The sequence below is a fragment of the Zalophus californianus genome, chromosome 1, assembly GCF_009762305.2.
Source record: "Zalophus californianus isolate mZalCal1 chromosome 1, mZalCal1.pri.v2, whole genome shotgun sequence".
Lineage (NCBI taxonomy): Eukaryota > Metazoa > Chordata > Mammalia > Carnivora > Otariidae > Zalophus > Zalophus californianus.
Window position 1 is genome coordinate 69,588,076 of NC_045595.1, and position 23,710 is coordinate 69,611,785.

General features: G+C 45.4%; 1 protein-coding gene across 6 annotated transcripts in view; it reads right to left on the minus strand.

Annotated features, from left to right (window-relative positions):
* The window catches only part of ULK4 (unc-51 like kinase 4), a 604,302-nt gene that overhangs the window by 77,019 nt on the left and 503,573 nt on the right, over nucleotides 1-23,710 (minus strand). The gene's annotated exons all lie outside the window — the stretch shown is intronic.

Genomic DNA, 23,710 nt, shown 5'->3' on the forward strand with positions numbered 1-23,710 from the left:
AAATGTCACCGGAAATTTTAGCTTCCCCTTTAACACTGTTTTGCTGCTGCTTATGTCCCATTTGCATAATTAAATTGCTGGGAGCCTGTGTTTTCATTTGGATGGGAAGTGTATATTATTTCTACTGTGTAAAAATTATTTGATGTTTGATTGAGTTTTTGATGCTCACTCTTCAAATTACTAAAGACAGAAAAATAGTTCGGGGTTTCCAGCCCCCACTCCAGCCTATCTGACCACGAGGTGTGCAGATATTGTTGGAAGGCTATGGGTAGAGAAAGCCAAGCTAGCGCAGACACATACAGGCCTTGAGGAGGCGCCGTGGCACGGGGGATGTGCCCAGGCCAGCCTGTCCATGTCCCAGGGTCTTACTTTGGCTTTGCCACCACTTTGCTGGGTGATGTTGGGTGGGAGTCATTTCCCTCCTTCTCGTTCATTCAAGAACTATCTGATATCTACTCTGGGCCAATGAGGGATTAACCAGATCTACACTGTCTAATACGGTAATGACTAGCCACGTGTGGCTATTTAAATATAAATCTAAATTAAAATTAAATGAAGTTACAATTCAGTTCCTCAGCTCCACCAGACACATTTGAAGTGGCAATGGCTACTGTCCTGGGCAGTATGAATCTACATTTCCAACTGTAGAAAGTTTGGACAGTGCTGAACTAGATGATCTCTGAGGGCATCTCCATCTCTAATGCGCTACAATTAAAATGCTGTAACAAGAAGCCCAAGTTCATACTGCTAACCACCTGTGGTGCAAAGCTGAGGCTTCTGCCATTTTATAGGCATTCGCCGGGAGGCTTTCACAGAACTGGGTGGGGCGGAGGGGCAAACATGGGGGACAAAGGGGCAGGTGTCTCCTCCAGGAGGAAATGAGAGTTGCCCAGGAGGAGACAGACATATGTACAAACAGTACATGGCGGGGGGGGGGGCGGGCACTAAGAATGGTTCCTCAGCTGAGAACAGGACCAGCCTCCTCAAATTTCCAAACAGAAGCCTGCATGTTACGCCAGCCCACTGCTGGGAATAGCCCAGGCCAGCGTCATAACTGCGGTGCCTTCTAGATCACATTCTCTCACATGTGAGCTAATGCTCCCACCAGTGCTGTGGTTATACCATCATTAATATAGGCAGGGTTATGTTTCAGCATAAGCAGCAAGAGAGAAACAGGAAGACGGATACGGGATTGACCTCATGCGGCCAGGCCCTGTGATAGCGTGAGAGTTTATGTTATTTTTCCACAAATATCCACTTGGGTTTGGCCCCGTGACTTGATTTGGCTTCACGGGGCAGAGATACTTCCCATCTCCTTGATGTTGGGCCTGAGCACATGACCTGGTTTGGCCAATGCGGGTGTCAGTGGACATGACACGGGCAGCAGCCAGGAATGGACTCGCGTGATGGGTTTGGACTTCTGTGCTTCTGCCACTTGCCTGAGAGCACCTGGCTCTGACTAGTCCACTGGCCTTGAGGAACAGAGCAGAGCTGGACCCGAGCTGCGGGCTGGGCCGAGCCTAGCTGAGCCCCGCCGAGATGAGCGGAACCAGGTGACCTACAATCAGATGACCAAGGAAGAAATGCTTAGTGGGGCAATGCCGCGGGCCTCTGTTATGTGACTGGGCGTGTGCTAGTGTGGTCTGTTATGTTACTGGGCCGTGTGTTAGTGTGGTAATAGCTGACTGTGGCGAGAGGAGGGAGGGCTAGGCCCAGTTCAGGAAAAGGACCCGGTTTGAGGCTGTGATTTGATTCAGTGACTGATCTCTTTTGAGGAGCCGGCCTGGCAGCACCACATCAAGTACGATGAGGACAGACCAGGTGGGTTCTGACCACCACCGTCCCACAGGTGAGAGTTTGCCTGTACCACGGAAACCTGCCCAGACCAGCACAGCCACTCAAAACAGAGCGGCCCAGATGTTGGAACCAGCTCCATCACTCTATCATAACTGATTTCCTAAAAGACATACGTGCCCAAGCACTCCTCAACAAGCACAGTATTTGCCTCTAGACTCTACAACTGCGACGGAAAGGGGACATTTTGAAAATAACCTCCTCCCTCAAAACCTTCATTTTCGCTCTTCTCTGCCCCCTATGTTATCACCAGAGAGCCGGTGGCATAAAACCACCAGTGTGGAGCCGTGTCCTGGAGCAGTGTGTCACAGAGACACACATGAATGGCAGATGGGAGCTGCTCTCCTCACCCCGCCTCCGTCTGTGGTCTGCTCACAGTGGAGCTGATACCACCCCTCGTCTCTGTGCCTTGGCCTCAGGGCTACTCTTCCCGATGTTGGCTGGCCCCTGAGGTGAGGCTAGAAGAGAGAAGGACGGGCCCAGTGAAGGGCAGGGGCTGCAGTCGAGACACCAGGACGCCCAACTCTATGGTGGTCCTGCAGGCTCCGTGGGAGAAAGCACGGCTAAGCATCCCCATGTTTTACTTCCCTGTCAAGGATGATGTCTGTCTCTCAGAGGATCAACACAAATGACTGGATGAATCGAGACCAGGTACTTGAGAGTTGGCTCCTATTGTTTGGGAAATGAAATGGAACCTGAAGCATCTGTAGAATTTGTCTCCAATATCAGGACGTTCCCTGAACTATTTGCAAACAAAATTTGCTATATTAAAAGCCAGGCAAGCACAGAATTTTAGCCGAGGTGTTAAATTAGGTGATGTCTGGAGAAAAAGAAAAATTCGATATGGTTCGTGCTAAGATGCCGGGGAAGTATAGAATAAACTGCCATGATGGATTAAGGAGTTGCCCTCCCTCCGTTCAGTGCGGGGTCCACGGTGAGGGCAAAAGTGTATGGGGCGCATGCATTCATGAGCGGAGGGTTCAGGATCAAACTTCCTGGTTCTCATGCACGGGACAGGCTAACGCACCCAGTCATATCAGAAATGCACAGCCATGGCCACTGTCCATCCATGGGTCAGAGGGCAGAATGGACAGGGAAGGGGCCTGCCCGCAAAGCTGACAGACTCACGCCACAATCTAATGCTTCCATGTTGCCTCTCTGTGGAGCCCAGGGTTTCTACGAGATTTCCCTGGCCTCTGTTGCAGTCAAAGCTGATGGAGGGGCCCCTTGATAATTAGGATGTTGCTACTGTCATTAGAGCTAACGTCATGTAAGAAATACGCAACAGCTACTGCCTAATAAAGAGCCAAATGAACAAAAAAGTAAACCACTCCACAGGCTGCAGTCTTGTTTTAATTTGAACCCTCACCAGTTCCCATTGCACTGTAATCGTACAGAACAATGAAGAGCCCCCGTCACGGTGGAAGCTTCTCCCATAGCCTCACGCTCATTTGCTTTTCCTTTCCCACCGCCGCCAGGGAGATTACCGAGGACAGAAGGACAGAATGGGGGTGAGGAGTCCCAGCAGGGCCGGTGTGCGCTTCTCCCTGTGCTTTTCTTTTCTTTTTTTTTTTCTTTTTTAGATTTTATTTATTTATTTGACAGAGAGACACAGCGAGAGAGGGAACACAAGCAGGAGGAGTGGGGGAGGGAGAAGCAGGCTTCCCGCGGAGCAGGGAGCCCGATGCGGGGCTCGAGCCCAGGACCCTGGGATCGTGACCTGAGCCCAAGGCAGACGCTTAACGACTGAGCCCCCCAGGCGTCCCTCCCTGTGCTTTTCCACAGCTCGCAGGAAGAACAGCTACTCACTTGGACGGCACTTGGGGCATCTCCTATTAGCCTTTTATTTTTAAGCACTTTAAACAAGATCACACCCATTAATGCCCCAGTTTGATAAGCTCGTATATAGTTGCCCATAGTGTTCTTTCTTCTAGCAGCATCACAGCAACAGTGGAAGCTGGACCAGCTCTGCGTAGAAGGCAGACCTTCTGGCCTCAAGCAGCTCATCAGAACCACACTCAAGCTGGAAACCCCTCCATGTTCGGGCAAGAGATCGTGCCTGCAGGAATAAGGAGGTGGTGGCCCCCTGTGCTTTCCCATGATTTGGGGCATGTAAGCCCAGAGAGCCTCAGTGTCCCTACACAAAACACAGGCTTGATCCAGCCCCTTCAGGTGGAAGCAAGGAGAGTCCTGTGGGCACCTGAGGCTGCACATGGCAACCCTGGTGGCCAACCTTCCATCCAGGGCAATCTCATCGCCCGACCTCCTGGGCCCACTATCCTAAGATCCGTAGCAAGGTCTCACTCATGCTCAGGAGCCAGCCTGTGGGGCCCAGGAGACTTGTGTGTGCACCACTAGCACAGGTTTTCGCACACTGCATTTTTAATAATTTGGTACAAGTCTCTCTTCCCCATGAGGCTTCGAGCTCCTGTGGCCAAGGGCACTTTACTCAAATTTTTACTTCCAGTGCCTGGCTCAATCCCATGCGGGAATTGAATTCTTTCTCCTCCTTCTTCCTCCCTCTGTCTTTCCTCTCGTCCTTCTGTTCTCCCTTACTCTGGATGTCTGGATGTCCTCTGTCTGTTCCACACACTCCGCTAAATGCTAGTGGGGTGTGACTGAGACAGTCCCCCAAAGACCGTGTAGTCTACATCAGGAACTAAACATAATGATGCCGTGAAATGTTACAGGATGTTACCCACCTCTAGCCAGAACTGTAAACTGAGACCCGCAGAGACAGCAGGGATGTGCTGGGGGCGAGAGGGAAGGGCGGGAGGGAACCCTGCTCCAGGTGGCGGGGACAGCTCAAAGGCAAGCGAAAGTACGGTCAACGAGGGGAACTACTGGTGGCCAGAGTGGCCGCAGTAAGAGGACAGTGGGGGAGGACTGAGTGGGGGTAGGGACTCGCCGATGGGCTTAAGCCAAGCAGTATGATGCTTTCCCCAAGTGCTCAATAAATTTACTGAGGACACAGCCCATGCTTTCACTGAGATGCTCTTTCCTGCCACTTACATGACCCACCGTTCTTGTGTGGAAACATCAAGACTGTCAGGACTTCATTTTACGTGTCTCTCGAAAGTTCCTAGTGTCTTCTTGTTCATGCCTCCCAAGGAACACTAGGCTTCCTCTTCAAAGAGCATGAGCCCTATTTCTCGCATCCTGAGGTCCTCGGTACTCTTTCTCTGCAGAACGTGATCACAGTGAACACCTCAGCTCAGTGCTCCTACCAGTGCCCAGGATGTGGAGCCCAGGAGGGCAAGAGGCAAGTCCACAGCAGGTGTGACGGAAGAAGGAAGAGAGGCTGACGTGGCAATGAGAAGAATCCTGCTATTTCATTTTTGTAGGCTTAGTTTAATACTTTCAAACTTTTGGATGTTAATTTTCATTGTTGATGACTCTCCTTAATAACTACAAAATGAGTAAGAAGTACTTTTTTGTGTGTGTGCTGTGGAAAAGAAATCTGAAGTAAAATAAATAATTGAAAAAGATGACAGCAAGTAGAACTACTATATCCTTGAGTTCTCTTGTTCTAAAATAATTCATTTAAAAAATCATTTTCCAAGTAGTTTTAAGAACACAGCATTGAATGTGACAAAAGAATGCGAGTCAGTCATCTGGATTTGAGGTCTCTGTGACATATATACTCACTGCTTTTTCTGATGAGCTTCCAACTTTTCTAATGGCTTAAAAATAACCTATAATACATGAGTCATTACTCAGGATTTATCTTCAAAGGACTCCAATTACAGAATTCAGTCACTAGAATCCCCCCCCACCCCCACTTTAAACACAGGAACAAGTATTCAGGAAAAAAAAATCACAGAGTTCACAAGTAAAGATTTATACTTTTTTTCTGAACAGAACAGGCACTAAATACAAGTGCCATCATTGCAGCTCTGAGTTCAAAGGCACAGTGCATCAGCTTTCAAGTTCATCCCAATAGGAGACTCAATCCAAAGTCACACACGTGCTAACTGGACTTGCCATGTGTATACTGCTTTCAAGTCTTTAGCATGCAAGATGTCTCTTTGTTTTTAGGTGAATTGTTATAAAGAATTCTTATTTTGAATATTTCTAATATAGAGTTCATCGTCTAAAAAAAGGTGAGGTCTGACAGCTCAAAACACTGTAGGGAACAAGAAATATGGGTACTTTCCCCAGCTCTGAAAAATCAAGAGATAGCCAAGCTACTTCCAGACCAGGCTCTGATTGATCTTGTCAACTCCATTTCTTCTTCCTCCTCTCTTTCAGGAATGTAACACTCCATCTGAGACTTCCTTTCCTTCTCTATACATGGCTCTCCCTTTCCTGCCTGCCTCCATACTCTTGCTCATACCATTCCCTGTTTCTGGAATATTCTTCCCTCCATATCTGTATGTCCAAATCCTATACATGTATCAAACTTATCTCAGATGCGACCTGATCTAAGAAACTTGCCCTAATATCTGCAGAAAAAAAGGTGCTTCTCATCCCAATGGAATCACTGAACCACGTACTGCTGACTTGTGCAATCTACTCTAGGATCATTGAGGGTAAGCCCAAGGTGACCCCTAGTGCATGGCTTGATTTACAACAGTCATCAGTAGCTGCTCCCTACATGAGCAGTAAGGTACTGGGAAGCTGTGAACAGGCAGCTTTGTTGATTTAATAATAAATTAAAGTAAATGGATGGAGAGCACCAAATCCTAACCACTAGACCACATACATGCACCCCTATGTTTACTGCAGCATTATTTATAATAGCCAAATTATGGAAGCAACCCAAGTGTCCATTTCCATTAATAGATGAATAAAGAAGAGGTGGTATGTATATATATATATATATATATATATATATATATATATATATATATATATATATATACAGCGCAATATTATTCAGCCATAAAAAAGAGTAAGATCCTGCCATTTGCAACAACATGGATGAATCCAGAGAGTATAATGCCAAGCAAAATAAGTGACTCAGAGAAAGACAAATACCATATGATTTCACTCATATGTAGAATTTAAGAAAGAAAACAAATGAACAAAGGGAAAAAAAGAGAGAAACCAACCAAGAAATGGACTCTTGTCTACATAGAACAAACTGCCGTTTACCAGAGGGGAGTTGGGTGGGTGGATGGGCGAAATAGGTGATGGGAATGGAGGAGGGCACTTGCTGCGATGAGCACTGGCTGATGTACAGAAGTGTTGAATCACCATACTGTACACTTGAAACTAATACTGTATGTTAACTATACTGGAATTAAAATAAAAACTTAATTAAGAAAAAGTAAATGCATGGAGAAAAGGCAGAGAAGAAGAGGAAGGTCTTGGATGTGAATGAAATTTGGCACAGCAGTGGTGTTCACAATTCAGCATTTCTGGGTCCTTATACAAGGTGTCCTAGAGAACAAGGCAAAAGCTACCATTTTAGTGTGTTGACCAAATGCCAGGGAGGTTTGTGCACATGACTTACAGTGTTTTATTTATTTCTCAAAACAATTCTAGAATATACATATTATGATCCCTGCTTTACAGACAAGGAATGGGGGTCAGAGAGGCTAAGTGAGCTCAGATGGGCCCAAACAGCTAAAATTCCTTCTGCCTCTATGTCCCACTCCCCATGCTGCCCCAAGAACACTATACTCTAAGAGAAAGAAATATAACTGCACACACTCCAAGCCCCAGGAACACAAAGGGAAATGTAACTGTGAAACTCCTCTGGGCACCAGTAGTTTTATAGTTGGAAATATCAAAAGAGGTCAGCAGAGGTCCCTCACCTCTGCATAATGCATCATACTCCTCAGACAGCATCCACATCCATTAATTTATTCACCTATTAGATTCAACATCATCTGAATTGGTAAGGTATGAACAGACAGGGTTTGGCTGTGCCTTGCCAGACAGTACCAGAGCCCTTAGTTCTCTGCTTCTACAAGATCCAGAGAAGTAAACACCTTCTGGAAGCCTACCCAGAACCAAGAGACCTGAGGAAGTGAAGTGCCTCATAAAGTTGTGATCAAAGCGGTTCACACTTCCCCAAATCAGTCTCCATGACACAGGTCCAAACAGATGAAGTGGTGAAGGTCTTCGGTCAAGGGCTGTAGTCTAGCACACCTGGAAGACCAGAGGGTCTCGAGGGCTATGGATCATACTAATGGTCACATGAGATGAAAGGCTAAGCTCCTACTGAATCCACATACCCCTGCATCCAACATATCATTTATAGAGCTTAGTTTTCCCACAACAACAAAAGTACCCATCCTTCCCTCCGTCCATATCTAATGTAACTCCCAGAAGGCAGTCACAGACCCTTGCCATTTGACCAGGGGCAAAAAAATAAAAGCACCTGCTGAACAGTGTCTGCTCAGAAATTGCCTATCTCTGGGGTTATCCTAAGGAAGCCTGATTACCTAGTTTGGTTGCTGAGAGTTCGCCTCCAAGTTCATTCCACGCGGTATGACCTGAGCCAAGCTCCTCTGCCTCCAGCCCCTGCGTCTGAGTCCTGCTCAGGGGCCAGCATGGAACTGGCTCATTCACCAACACCTAGCACGTCATGGGCATGCAGATGAGAGGGACATGTAGATGTAGTCGTTGGAGGAGCACTAATACAATTGCTAGTAATAGTAATAAGCAGCAGGAATGGCTTCTGAAGTTGCCCCCTCACCCCCGCCATAGAATTGGACTCTAGGAGGGGCCAAGTCAGACTTCAGGAGGGCAAAATCGGAATCTTTTCTACCCTCACTCTGGTTATCAAGTATGAACATAAAACTGATGTCCCCATGGAGCTCTGGGCACACATAGAAGGCAGAGAAGTTTCTCTCTGGAGGCGTCTCACTACGGAATGTGGGGCCCAAGGTTCTTTTCTGTCACTTTTGATGCAACAGCATCATTTTTCTTTATGTGTTTTTTTTTCCTCTGTAAAGTGAAGGAATTATCACCATGGCGCCACTGTCAAGGCCACACATACTCTGTGAAAAATAAGATGTAGATTATTTTGTCCATCTTGCCATTATTAATATGGGCATAAATTCCTTTGATATTTTGTGGGTATATTTCCAGGCACATGGTAGACATTTTAAAATTTAACACTACATTATGATAAACGTGATCTGTGAAAGTAATTTCTTCACAAACACAGATCTTTTTCCATATTTTAGGCAAACCTACTATCCATCATATTTAGCATTCCTATATTTAACCTGAGAAGATAATAAAAGTGTAAATTGAAGGAATCGTTTTATATTATTCTAACTCGGCTGTCTCGGTCTCCCTTCCTCCAGAGAGGGACCACGTTCTCCATCTTTTGTTTTTGATTGTTTTTCTTGTTTTTTGTTCGAAGTCATGGACCTTTTTAAGAATGAAAGTTATAGATCCCTTCTACAGAAAAATGTGCATGAGCAGAAACAAAGTTTTCATAGGACTAATTATATTTCACTGGAAGTTTATTTCCTTAACATAAACACAATGGAAAAATAATCTTTACTAAGAATTAGGTAGCCTTCACTATCTTTTTTATGTGCTTATTAAGCATAGAAACTGACAAAGTGATGCTGCTTGAGAATAAACTTCAATTTGAAGGCTGTTATTTAACTTGAATAAGAAACCGAATTTATGGCTTTGGTGCTTGAGAGCCAGGGGTGCATGTGGGGAGGGGGGTGTTTTAACAGTATAACCAAAGCTAAGCTGGCATCAAGTAACTCCAGAATCGTCTTGTATTCTTTGTGATGAATTCACGGTTTAGTCTTCACTATGTCTTTCAAGAAGTGTCTTTGCATTCGGCAAGGTCCGCCTCACTGGGGCTGCCTGGGTCATCACAGAAAAGACCCAGAAATCCAAATTTCCATTTTAAAGTCTGAGCAGGAAAAGCCCTCAAAGGTATCGGCTGGTGTTGCCAGATGTGTGCAGACTGCCTGTTGCGGAGAAATTAACAAGGCTTGGTCCTTTAGTTGGAGACCCAGCTGCCGGGCCTCTTCCTCCAGCACTGGGCCGTTTGCAAGACACCCACCTGCACCCTCCTCTTCCAGAATGGAAGTCCAGTAAAGAGCACTCAGGATTTCTCAGGAGCACCAGTAACAGGAGCTGTAGGACCTGATAATGAACGATTTTCCTCATTCGCACAGACAAAATCAAAACAAAACTTCTAAGTGTTCCATGATCAACTTCTCTTTCAGCTCCTCTCATCCTTTCCAGGCCACACAGCAGTGCCCGGACTGGTGAGCGGCCAAGCCACCTGAGTTGTTGTCTGGAGAGCCAGCAAACTCGGGGCAGTGGGTGGGAACTTTACACCCTGCATCACCGCTTGACCAAACCCTTTAGAAGCTGGTGAGTCAAGGCCTTGGCTCTCCTAAAAGACAGCTTAGCACAGTGGGAAATACTTCCATGGGATTGCTGGTGGAAGGCCCAGTGCCAGGGTGTGTGGAGGCAGAGACTGATGCCCTTCCTTTTTCACAAAAGGAGTCAAACCAGGAGCTCTTTGGTTGAAACAACACACATCTGCTGGACAAAAGCTGTGGCCTAGTTTCTGGAAATACACCAAGAATTGCATTAAGTTTCATCTGATGAAAAGGGGCATAATTGCCAATGCCTCCAGGATGTAGTTTAAAATAATTAGAAATTAGAAACTCTGGGCATTCTAGAGCAATATTTGACAGGGCAGTGCTTCATTCTTTCTCTTCTCCTATGGATGCACCCCTGGCCCTCTCTTGCCCCTGCCCCCAGCATTGCTACAAGAGCCTTACTGGCTTCTTAGACATAAAGCTTTCCTTTTGAGACAAACCCAGGTTTCTGCCTTTTCAAATATAGCCATCTTCCCTACCACCGGGTGAATCTCCACATCAGGCGGACAGGTGCTCTTTTCAGTGTGTTGCATCCAGTGTGACTACTAGGGTCACCCCCATCCACAGGGCAGAAGAGCTGACCTTCCCTCATTTCCAGGTCACTTCTAGGGCATGCATTCTCAACAGGGCAATATTGATCCCAAAGAGGTGAAAACTGGCTCTTGGTGGGGGCAGGACTAAATCTTAAACATTACAGTGATTTACGGCTCTCCCAAGGACCACCAGATAGATAGATAGATAGGTAGAATGTCCGCAGTGTTAAGATTTTACAGGGAGAGGCAAAGATTCCCTTGGATGCATAATAATAATGATGATGATGATGATGATGATGATGATGATAATAATAATAATGAAAGATTGACAAACACCGCTCCAGTGTATTTGAAGAAGGGGGTTGGTGTATCTCTGGACCGTCATGCTTTCTGGCTATGGTCTTGTGCTTTTTACTCAGCTGCAAGCATCTCTGGAAGGCTCCTGGTTACCACCCGGATTTGAGGACCACTGACTCCCTCCCCCATCCATGTCCAACTATCATTGTAGCCACCGAGGAATGGTGAGGGTCATAACACACACTGTTCCTCCTTTCTTTATCCCTCAAGGCACCACTGACTTGACTAGTATTTATAAAAGTCTTTACGAGTTTCAGAAGGGATTTGCCACTCAAAAAAGAAAACTTAAATCTCTGTATAAGGTTTTGGTGTTCCCCTTGAGGTCTTCAACAGTCCCGCTGCTGGGGTCCCCCTTTTAACCACCGCTTTCCCTTCCCCTTCAAATTTTGGGGGCCCCTCTCCTTCAGGTATAAGCTCATTCTCCCCATGCTCTGGTCCCAGGCTTAGGACACTCTGACCACCAAGAAGAAGCCAGAAATAGTTAATACCATAGTAACTTCCCCTTCCAGAACAGTACCCTTTTGATTCGCCCAGCAGAGCACCTTAGCTCCTCTTTGTTTAACCTCCTCCTTTAGACTAGGATCCCAGCCTCATCTCTGCAGAGCCCAAAGCCCAAGCAGGAAGCTGGTTGGCATGGAGGAAAGCAGATGACTCAAGGGACCTAACCTAAGGGCTGGTTAACAGGGAACTGTGTGCGTCTTTGAGGTCAGACAAGGGCAACTCACAAAGAAAGTAGGGCATATGCACTTTCAAATCTCAAGCAAAATAGATCAGCAGAATCTTCCACCCACTGGGTATCAGAATGATGCCCATGGAACTTGGAATCTGCCTCTTGCCCTGCTTTCTCATGCTTTTAACTCTGCTGGACTTGCTTTCAATGCCAGCAGTAGATGGTAACCTTCCTCTTCGGGCTTGGGAATCAAAGAAATAACTTGGCTTTGGCCTCTCCCAGGGATACCGCCTCCTGCTTACTCTGTGACATTCTAAGCTTGGTGTTCATTGCTCCTGGGTCTCCCCGTCTTAGAACCCTCTCTGGACATCAAGTTCTCGAACTGGTTAGAACAGCAGGGCTTGGCTCCACTAAGCAATGACCCAACTCACTGAGTATAAACCAGATGATGTTCACTCAAAGGGCTGGGGAAATAGGCACACATTTGTACTGATATATTTGATGAGCAATCTGGTATAGACTGGACTGGCACAAAGTCAATAATAACTAAAGCAAAACAAGGAAAGGCTGTGTTACAACTTTCCAACTTATTTCCATAGGCTAACCCACTACTTAGTCAAAATGATCCTAGATGAAATAATAAAAAGCTGTGTTACAACTTTCCAACTTATTTCCATAGGCTAACCCACCACGTTAGTCAAAATGATGCTAGATCCCCACCACTCCCGCCACCCTAATCTCAGGGACCTAGAAGTTTACTTTTGTCTCCTCTAACAGTTCAACGCAAGCTTCAAAAGGCACTTTCTATCTGGAGGCTCAGAGACACATGCTCCTTCCATCTTGTGGCTCTACTATCCCATGGGGGTCTCAGAGCCCTTTCTATCCAGCTGGCAAATGGGCAAAGAGAGAGAGAGAGGAAAAGGTACCTTTGCCTCCTAAGGAATCTTAACCCAGAAGCCCACATATATGTGTTCCAGCAACTGGCTAGAACCTAAATGTAAGGGGATGCTGGGATATGTAGTCCGGTTGTGGGCACCATGCTTGGTGCATCACTGGCCACTCTGTGGCCCCTACTTCTCCCATCTGTTCACAGTGGCTGAGCAGAGGCTGTGCTGGAATCATGATCTCATAGGTAGGGCCTTATGAGACCACGAGGACCAATCTCCTTTTACTAAAAGGCTTGAGTGACTTCGCAGGGACTTCTCATTTCCCAAGCATTACTGGCTGCCATTTTCATAAATTGCATCCACTGCAAATCAAGCTTCTCTGGCTGTTTCAGGGATTTCAATGGAGAATTGCTTTCAATGGTCTCATTTTCAGCTATCTCATTTATAGAGCACATTTGCAGGTAATTCTCAATTTTGTTGAAGTTTTTGATTTCCCCTTCTACATTACAAACCCTGGGTGGTAACATGCTTCTTGCTCTTTAGGACTGGGAGCTCCCTGAGGTCAAGACACAATATAGGAAGTATTCTTCATTGTACTTTCTGTTTTTAAGTTAGGAAGCAGGCAAAAGCTTGGCAGAGGCCAGCTTAAACAAGGGTCCTGGAATCTCAAGAAATGAGGGCCCCACTCTGAGGTGGGTCTGCCAGCCCACCAAAGAAACTGTGTTTACTACAGTATAACTTAATTTCCAAATCTGTTTTCATTACAGGCATATATAATTGTAGACAAGAACTACTGTGTGGTCTTCCCCACGTAAACACTTGCCCTCTGTTATACTGTGGAAATCCAGAATGGCTTACTGACCCCACTTTTGCCTTGCGGATCTCCCTTTCCTCAGTGATCTGGGTCACTGTCTTTCCCTTCCCCTCGTACATGTATCAAAGCACTGATATGTTCCTATTATATGCATCATTCTTGAAGGCGTTGCTCTCAGCTCTCCACCACATTGGAAAGCAGCTAGTAAACTCTTATTTGCCAATGAACTAACTGTGCTGAGGGCAAAGACATCACCTTTCCAAGAGTGCCTGCCTATTAATGAGAGCTTGTTCCCTAAAGAGAGATCTCTGGTGGTGGAATATTAGGAACTGATGATGACCTTCAGGGAGGACAGAGATACTCTGAGATGGAAAGGCATTCCTAGTACTCTTCAATCACCCTGAGAAATGGTAGCTGTTGGTTTACCTACATCTGAGCCTCGCCCTGGGAAGAGGGATCCAATCCTGGGTTGAATCCCAACCTCCAAATCCCATGCTTTTGGGCTCAGCCAGAGCTTTGTAGAACCTAACTTCTGCTCACCACTCATTACTACACCCATCCTGGACTTAGTGATGTTTTTTTAGTGTCATCGTCTCCATGGATACATTTTTAATGGAGATTTGGGGGTGGAAAGTCTTCAAGGCAGTATTCATTATCAATCAGCACTTCCTTATTGTAAAGGGAGCTGATTGTCAAGATTGTTTGGGAAAAATATTGTAGAAGGTCTCAAATCAAACTGTATAATCAGCACTCGTGTTTTATGCAAATTAAAGACATATTCTTACACTGCATCATATGAGCTAATCATCTCGGCACCATCGCTCAGAGAAAGCATCTGCCACCCGAAATTTAGAACAATAATTCACAGTCCATGGAACAGCGCATCACCACAGATTAGACTTGTTATAAATTTATAATGATTTCATATAAAAACATTACATTTTAATAGTTTCAAGAAATGACAGGGTAGGGCTGGTATAAATGTTTAACTAGCGCTGTCTCATATTCACACTTTGTTTATTTCATTACTGGGTATGCTAAAATGAAACAGCTAGCTTAAAAATGTCATCAAATTCAAAACAGAAAACTTATGAACAGATACTCTATGCAAACCAGATTGCTAGCCCCAAGGATATCCCACAGCCTGTTTTAGATAAACACCTGGATATTTCACTTAACTATCAACTCATTTTCCCTTACACATAATTTGTTTATCATTCTTGCCTTGGTGAGATGAAAAATAGGTCATGACCCTCCTAACTGAATTTGTGTTCATATTTGCAGGCCACCGTGGAGGGGCCCTGACCCCTTGTGTTCTCTGTGCCCAACTGCTTATTGGCTCTACTGTGACTTCCCATGTTTTTCTATAAAGAGGATCACTCAAAGAACATCAGGTCCTATGAATAGGAGATTGAGATGTGACAGTCATCGGGATGTGTCAGACACACAGATGAAGCCCGAAGCTGCCTGGCAGGAACACATTTTATTTGTTACATCAGATGTGTATTATCTAGTGTCCTATCTCTTGCTCGTCTTTCTTTTCTCTGAATTCTCAGTGATTCTGACCATTCTTTTCTGATGTGATCACTCACAGAGGTCTGAGGATGTGGCAGTATTACAAATCATAACATCAGAAACTCTATCCTTTATGTGCCCACTATTTATTAACTATAGACTAACCAGATTTAAAACTCCCTGCCACACAAACCAGTACAAAAGGGCGGTTGTGGGATAGTAGGTTTCATAGGATTCCTTTCTCAGGGGTTTTTAATTTTTTCACAGTCATTTCTTTAACACTTGAATTGTTATGATGAAAAGTCATATGTTACCTGTACAATCAGAAAATAAAAATATTTAGTTTTGCTAGCTAAGAGAAAAAAAAAGTTCCTCTGGTCTAGGTGGTCCATTAGGAAGACAGGCTTGGGATGGAAGGGAAGGTGAAACCAGGTAAAGCCCACGAGAGCCCGGAGCCTGGTGAGCAGGTTCAAGGGGTGGGTCAAGTCCCGGGTAGGAGCCAAGGCTGACGGAGCAGGAGCTAAAGGAAGGGGGTACAGCTGGGAAGTGGGGTGCAAGGTAGAATGAGGTCTAGCTCAGAGAGCAGGTAGGTGGAAAATGTCCCTTCCCCAACCTTGGGGAAGTGGAATGCTGAGGGATGAGAGAGGAAGGCTCAGGTGCAAGTTTTAAGCAAAATCGGGTGAGAAAGGACAGAAATACCAAAATCGTGTGTGATCGTGAGTAGCAAGCAGGGATTTGGGGTACAAGCGACCAACAGTTTCTCAGCCCCTTCTACTTCTCTGTCATCTTCTGATGACATTAATGATGGTGGAGTGCTGGACCCTAGGGCATATCAATTGTTTTATAAGGAAGTTAAAGAAAATGGTGACCCTATAAAGCCTAGAATATGTGAAGACATCTGGATAAACCTCTGATCCTTATAGTAACCTGCAGGGCAGATGCTGAAATCGCCAGTTTATCAATAAGAAAAGAATGTTTCAGGAAGTACCTTGGCCAAGGTTCCCCAGTGTAGAGCACACGCTTTGACCTACACCTGAAATTGAAACCTTCCTCCTCGTGAACGCTATCTTGGAAGGAATAAGCAGCAGCTCCACTCAGCAGCTCACGGCCATCTCCAAGAATGTGTCGGTGCTGTGTGGGACAGCCCCTCAACCCCAAATGCCAGAGCACTAAGATGGGAGGAAGGTCACACCAACCCCGGGGTGCATGGGAGCCAGTGAGATGAAGTTACAGACTGCATTTGGTCTACCTCCCTCATTGTCAGCTTCTCTGAGTGGGACACCCAGATCCCATAGCTACATAAGCATGGCAGAGAGCTCCCTGAGACTAGAGACTGGCCTGTGTTTGCTTATCACTCTGCCCAATGCCCAGCACTGAGCGTGGCACAGAGTAGGGCTCAGCACGTTTGCTGACATGAAATGCGAGTGGCTTGGGAACAGGTCTGTTGCCTGCCAATCTAACACTTCACCTACTCTTCCTTAGGTTGCCTCCCCAACAGGAGACGTGGATTTGATGAATGCCACTTAATTCAGGCTACTGTGGCAGGTGTCATGGCAGATCCAAAGAGAAGTAAAAACAACAGAGCGAACACATAGATAGTACCTACCATGTGCTGGGCACTGTTCTGCTTTTGCAGAAGTAACTCATCCAAACCTCACAATAACCCTACACTAGGCGAGGACTATTACAATTCCATTTTACAGATGAGGACATAGGGGCACAGGCAGGTTAGGTAACCTAAGGTCACAGTGGAGCCAGGTTTTAATCCCAGCTATTTTGGCTCCAGAGTCCATGCTGTGTACCATTATGCACAACGCCTCTTGCATGTTCTCAAGCCACAGGGCATTTGTGGACAAACCCAGCATGAATGAGTGGGCTCTACTGGACAGCCTATGGCTTCAGTCCATCCAGAGAGGAGCAGGCCCCAAAACCATTCACTTATTTAAACAAACCATATATGCCTGGTACAACTCTAGGTGCTAGGGATACAGAAACAATGCTACGAACAGATGAATTTCTTGTCCTCACAGTGTTTATATCCTAGTGAGGAAGAGAAACGATAGAAAATCAACAAACCAATAGACAGAACAGCACAACAATGAGTGTGCTGAAGAAAAAGGAAGCCGGTCAGTAGGTGGAGGGCGCAGAGGCAGGGAAAAGGGAGGCTGGCCGAGAAGGCCTCTCTGTCCCAGTCACACTTGAGTAAAGACCTGAAAGAAGTGAAGACCTGAAAGAAGGAGTGAAGCCCTGTGGGTGTAGGTAGGAATGGTCCAGAAAAAGGGTACAGCACATACACAGGCCTTGAGGTACAAGCATGCCTGGGATGTGAGGAGTGGCCCATGTGTCTGGATTGACTTAAGCAAGAAGAAAAGCATTAGGAGAGATGATGAGATGGGCCGGGGTGGAGGCCAACTTGCGAGAGCCTTGTAGGTCTCGCTCTGAGAAGGAGAGCCCACGATCTCACTTCGGGTTTACAGGGATTATCCTGCCTGCCATGTTGAGAACAGACTGTGAGGCAGGGTGGGGAACGGGAAGTCTGAGGTATGACCGTCAGCCAAGTGACAGTACAGAGCAGGCCGGATGCCATCAGGCTCAAGTTCAGGGGCTTGAAGGAGCAAACACAGAGGTGACCGGAGAGGCAAGGAACTGGCTGAGCGCGCTGAGGAGTGAATGCGAATGGAGCAGGACAATGTGCTATCCCAGAAACCCAGGGAGGAGAGACTTTCCCAAAGGTGAGAGCCACCACTGTGCCGCAGGCCAAGTGAAAGGTGAGCTGGGGAAGGACGGGTCACCAGCTGCCACAGGGAGTGCTGCCTAATGGAGGGATGGGAGTGAAAGCCTCACTCGCTGCATCCCAAGGGGTTTTGCTGGGAGTGGGAGCAGAGAAATGGGGTGGCTAGGCAGGGATGTGGGCAAGAGAAGTTGTTTATTCCTTTCTAAAGGTGGGTGATGTTATCAGCATACTGTGCTCTGATGGGAAGGACCCAGCTAAGGGCCGTGACAATGTGGGAGAGATGTCAGAGAAACATCCCTGGACAAGAGGGAAGAGAAGGGTCGGGGCAGGAGGGGAGTGGCACAGACACAGGGAGGCGACCATGTTGGGGCAGGAGTTGGAGACAGCTGTCTCCTGACTGCCTCTGTTTTCCCAGTGAAATATGAGGAAAAGTCATTGGCTGACAGACAAGATGTGGGAAAATGATGGGTTTGGAGATCTTTCAAAAGATTTAAAATAGAAAACAGTAAACTTAGATTTGATTGAGAGAAAACAGATTTGATGACATAAAATTCAGGAAAAAATATGCAGAATTATCAAAAGTGCTCATTTCTTATCCTGCTGTTTGCGAAGTGCTGTTGAACACAAACTCATCTCTTCCTGGGGTCAGGACTGACATGGGCCATTCCCTGCAGATGCAGAAAACCGAATCCACCAGAACGTGGTACACATCCTCCATAAAACTGCTTATAAGCTCAAAAGCCATACTGCTGAAAATACATCATTATTTGGGGATTATTTTCTATCACCACATTACTGTAAGTTTTCATATCCTAGCATGACTCACTAAGATACTTTTTCAAAGCAGTACCTTAGCGGGTGGTGGTGACAAGAGTGTTTGTTATTTTGTTCTCTGTACCTTTCTGTGAATGTGTAATGTTAATCACGATAATAAAATGCAGCACCTTACTCAAATTTTGATACAATGGGTGTGTATTAAGTGCAAGTTTCTGCCATAAAATCTTTATTTTTTATTTTTATTTTTTTTAAAGATTTTATTTATTTATTTGCCAGAGAGAGAGAGAGAGTGAGAGCACAAGCAGGGAGAGCGGCAGGCAGAGGGAGAAGCAGGCCTCCTGCTGAGCAGGGAGCCTGATGTGGGACTCGAACCCAGGACCCTGGGATCATGACCTGAGCCGAAGGCCCACGCTTAACTGACTGAGCCACCCAGGCCTCCCTACCATAAAATCTTTAAAGATAGATTCTAATGCTTTGGTGTTGTTTCAAAGGAAGGTGGCTGTTTTTTGTTTTTTTTTTTTATTTTACATCATTATGAGGTAAGAACTTCAGCCATACTCATAAAACAACAAGATAATCGAATAAGCCTATGCTTGGTGTTATGCTGTTCATATCAAACGGGTCGCTATGTATTCAGAAAGGAGCTCAGGGGCACCTGGGTGGATCAGTCAGTTAAACGCCTGACTCTTGGTTTCAGCTCAGGTCATGATCTCATGGTCATGGGATTGAGCCCCACATCAGGCTCTGCACTCAGTGCAGAGTGTTCTTCAGATTCTTTCTCCCTCTCCCCTCTCCCTCTGCCCCTTCCTACTCACATGCATGCTCTCTCTCTCTAATAAATAAAATCTTAAAAAAAAAAAGGAGCTCAAAACAGTCAAGCTAAGACTAATTTGTGTTTAGAAGAGTTTTGCTGATAAACATGACTTACTGCAGTCTAGTTTCCTGGGACACCATTAATTATATGCCTCAATTAACCAGAATAACCCACTTCTCAGCCATAGCAGAGAGCAGAGGGTTAACTTTAAGAAAGATGGTTGGGACTAGCAAATTCGTTTCAGGTGTGGCCTGAAAACCGACATAGACGACATAGACAGGTGGATTAAAGAACATGGGAAATGTAACCCTTAAGAGTACTTGCCAATACAAATGCAGAAAGTTCCTAGGAATGAAGGCACCAAATTATTTGGGGATTTTTTTTTTTTTTAGAAAAGACAACTTTAAGGGAAAAGCTAGAATTTATAATTGAATTAGAGATTGACACATTCAGGCTACTGAAAACAGAGATCAGTTAGGAACATTCAAATTAGCAACACATTTATAAAAGTAGACCCTGGAGGATTTTGCCAATTCTTCTCCTTTTTTTCCCAATTTTTAAAAAATTGTGATAAAATACACATAACATAAAATTTATCCTCTTACCCATTTTAGGTGCATACTTTCCTCCTTATTTGGGGTAAACATGATATGACATACATGATTCATGATGATGATGGTTAAAGATGTTAAGGTAAAATATGTGGGTTCCAATCCTGGATCTACCACTTACTCACCTGGCCTCCTGTGCCTCAGTGTCCTCAACGGAAAAATGGAGCTATTAATATCTGCCTGTCTCCCAGTCTTAAGTCACCTGATTAACAGTTGGAGACAATAACTGGCATTCCTTGCACTTAGCAGCAGAGAACATTCCAGGTTCACGATGGCTCAGAAGCTCAGGGGATCTAGGCACCCTACCCTAGATGCACTGTTCCTGGAAAGTTTTTGTGTGGTGACACAGTCTCCCGTGTCATCTGCTGCAGCTTGCAGCCTGGCCACCCTCCAGCCTTTGGAGTAGTCAAGGAGGCGGCAAGCCTGTGCACTGCTGCACTGTGGACCCCAGGAGCCATGCTGCCCTTCCTCAGAATGCCCCAGGGCCACTGGTGAGACTCAAACCATAGGCTCCAGTTCTCAGGGGCCATGCAATTAAGCCTAACAAGGCACAAGGAGCTCTTTGGGGAACAGAGAGATGCCCACAGTAATGGGCAACAGGCCTTGGGCTCCCCAGGGGCTAAGGATGCTGTGTAGGCAGCAGGGCAGGGCCAAGGAAGGGTCAAGACCTTGAGGGAGGCCAGATGGGATCACCTGGCTTCATGCATAAGTCATGAGCAGCTCTGTTGATGGCTCTGAGTTCTCCTGAGCGAGACACAGCAAGGCCGATCCCTGGTGTGGAGGAGCAGACCACAAACCTCCTCTGTGCCTGGGAGACCACTGCTGGCCCAGGGTTGCTTCATGACGTCCAACTGGGACTGTTATCAAACTGACTTCAGCGCTCCAGCTTCTCACAGAGGCAAGCGATAACACTATACATTATGCAGTGTGCGTTCCAGGCCTGCCGTCCCCAAAGCCCTGGGCGGGAGGTGTAGCCCTGGGCAGACAGGAAGGATGTGTGTTCTCAAACAGCAGTGGTCTTAACTGAGAAAATAAGTGCCAGGAAAGTCTACAGCCTGGTAGGGACAGATACCTGGGTCCTGAGTATTTGGGAAGACGCTTGCCATTTCCAAAGTCTATATCGGCGCACGTGCGCGGGCATGGATGCCTTCACTCATGGCTTTGTCTGTGCTGTGGTCATCGATGTGCTGCACTGTTATCTCCTGTAATCCTTACATAAGGGCTCCATCAGGTAGACTGCACTCAGATTTGAGACGTCAAGTGACTTGTCCAAGGACACACAGCAGGTAAGGGACAGAGAGGTCAAATCTGCCTGTCTTTGTCTGGGTGTCCTCTCTCAATCCAGTCACTGGTGATGACTAAAAGGGCTCACTCAATACTACCCTCCCCGCTCCATCTCCACTTCCTGGCCTCTGCCCCTGAACTGATCGATCAGCAACAATGTTGGCTCCCTGCCCTCTGCCAGACCCCAAGCTGGGCCCTTTGTCCACATGACTGCATTATTAATGCATTTGTAGGTGGATATTATCATTTTAGCAGACAGGAAAACTCTCGTACTTTCTGCTAGCCTGTTTCACGAGCTTATTTAATCAATATTCTCTCCCTGGTATTTCTCTTCTCATGCTATTCAAAGTCTCTTCCCTTGTGAATTCTATACTAGTTAAACTAGCTTTTAGAAACAGAAACCATAAACAGTTATGTCAACTTTGAATATCATGATCATGTTCAAATAGAAGAAAAATTAAAATAAGAAATAAAAAGATTACCAAAAGTAGATGTTAGCAGGTCTTCTAGAAATAAATGGACAGACACTGATAAGAGTCCCAGGCCTCTTCCTTGAAAACATAGCTGAAAGTATACGGACTGGATTCTGAGAAGGGAATCTCTCAGACCCACGTCTTTTTTATGGTTTCGGTAACTGCCCATTCTGGATTTGCAGGAGGAGACCCTAGAGTAGTGCTTTTTTCCTTCTCTTTTCCTTTTCCTTTGCCTCCCCCTCCCCTTTTTTCCTTCCTTCCTTCCTTCCTTCCTTCCTTCCCTCCCTCCCTCCCTTACTTTCCAGTAGTACTTTTCCCTCCCTTCCTTCCTCCTTACTTTCCAATAGTATTTTTCAAAGAGTTTGCCCATGAACCACGTGGGGGACACGCTGACATGCAGACTCTGATTCAGCAGGCACAGGGTGGGACCTGAGACTCTGCATTTCAAATGTCCTTCCAAGTAATAAAGCTGCTGCAGGTCAGGGACCACATTTTGAGTAGCAAGGGGCTGGAGGTCCTGTGGACTCCATCACACCATCAAACTAGCCCTGAGATGGCACTATTTCAGCAGGTTCACTACACTCTGGATTTGGAATCCAGAAGTGCTTTTTGCTGGATAATCTCAGTATCTGTTCTGGAAATCTACTTGTTTTTACTGGGGCCCGCCCTGGGTGAGCACTGCTTCATGTCACAGTAAACAGTAACATTCGCCTCACTTAAGAGAAAGAAGAAAGGAATAAGTAAAATTTGACTGGATTTTTTGAGTGTTTTTGGTTGTTCAGTTTGATAAATTCTTTATAGATTTTTGGATACTACTCCTTTATCTGATAAGACATTTGCAAATATCTTCTCTCATTCCATAGGTTGCCTTTAAGTTTTGTTGACTGTTTCCTTTGCTGTGCAAAAGCTCTGAAACTAATAATACACTATATGTTAAATTGAATTTAAATAAAAATTTTTTTTCACAATATACAGCCCTTGCCCTCATGACCTTGAACTCTGAACCTATGAAAGTTCGATGAAGCAAACTCAAAACAGCCTCAAATGACCAGCAGACATTTTTCATGTCCTAACGTTTTTACAATTATGTGAGGGTAACATGTATTTAGGAAGAAGACAGCTAAATATTCTGAAGCCTAGAAATTAATATAATATAGGAATAAAAATGACGATGGGAATGTTGATGATAATGACAAGAGCAAGAGTTACCATTTCTGAGCAGTTACGTTCCATGCATGTGCTAAGCATGCTGTTTACACTACCTCAATACTCACAACAATGCTATGGTAGAAATATTATGTCTATTTTTTTATATTAGAGAACAGAGATCAGTGAAGATAGATTACTTGGCCAGTTGTTTACAAATAAAAGTGACACCTAAATCCAAGGCTGCCCAAATCCCCAAGCCTCTTCACCATTTGACTGAGCTCTTTCATTGGGAATGCAGAACAAGCATTTTGTCAAAGTTCAGACTTCACCCACCTCAACGGAAAGAACATTATATCCTAAAGCTATATCAAATAAAGACTTTTTAAAAATAAAATTAGGACAACTGATATTCTTGATTAAAGACATAGACCAAATTGATTTAAATCAAATACTCCATATTGAAAGTGAATCATTCAGGAACCATTTGGATAGAATCACTGTGTATCTCAACAAAGGGCGATCTGTGAATCACGCATCTGGAAGGCTGCCCAGGTTAGATCTGCTAATCCAGAAAAGATGTGCAGCCTCACAGTGGCCCCATTGCAAAGGCCAGAGATGCTCTCAAAGCAAAGAGCAAGCAGCATTTGGGTATCAAGGGTACCCCATGTAGAGAGCGCTTGGAACCAGACAGGGAATCCTGGTCACATGGCTTCATGGTTTCCTTCTGAGTTCAATTCCACTCTTGAAATCCTCTTAAGATTTGATGAATCCCTAAACTCTACTCTGAACCTAATAATACACACTATATGTTAACTAACTTTAATTTAAAATAAAAAAAGAAAACGCAGATTAAAAATATAGTGAGACATCACCTTATGCCTTTTAAAATGGCTATCCTTTAAAGACAAGAGATGTGG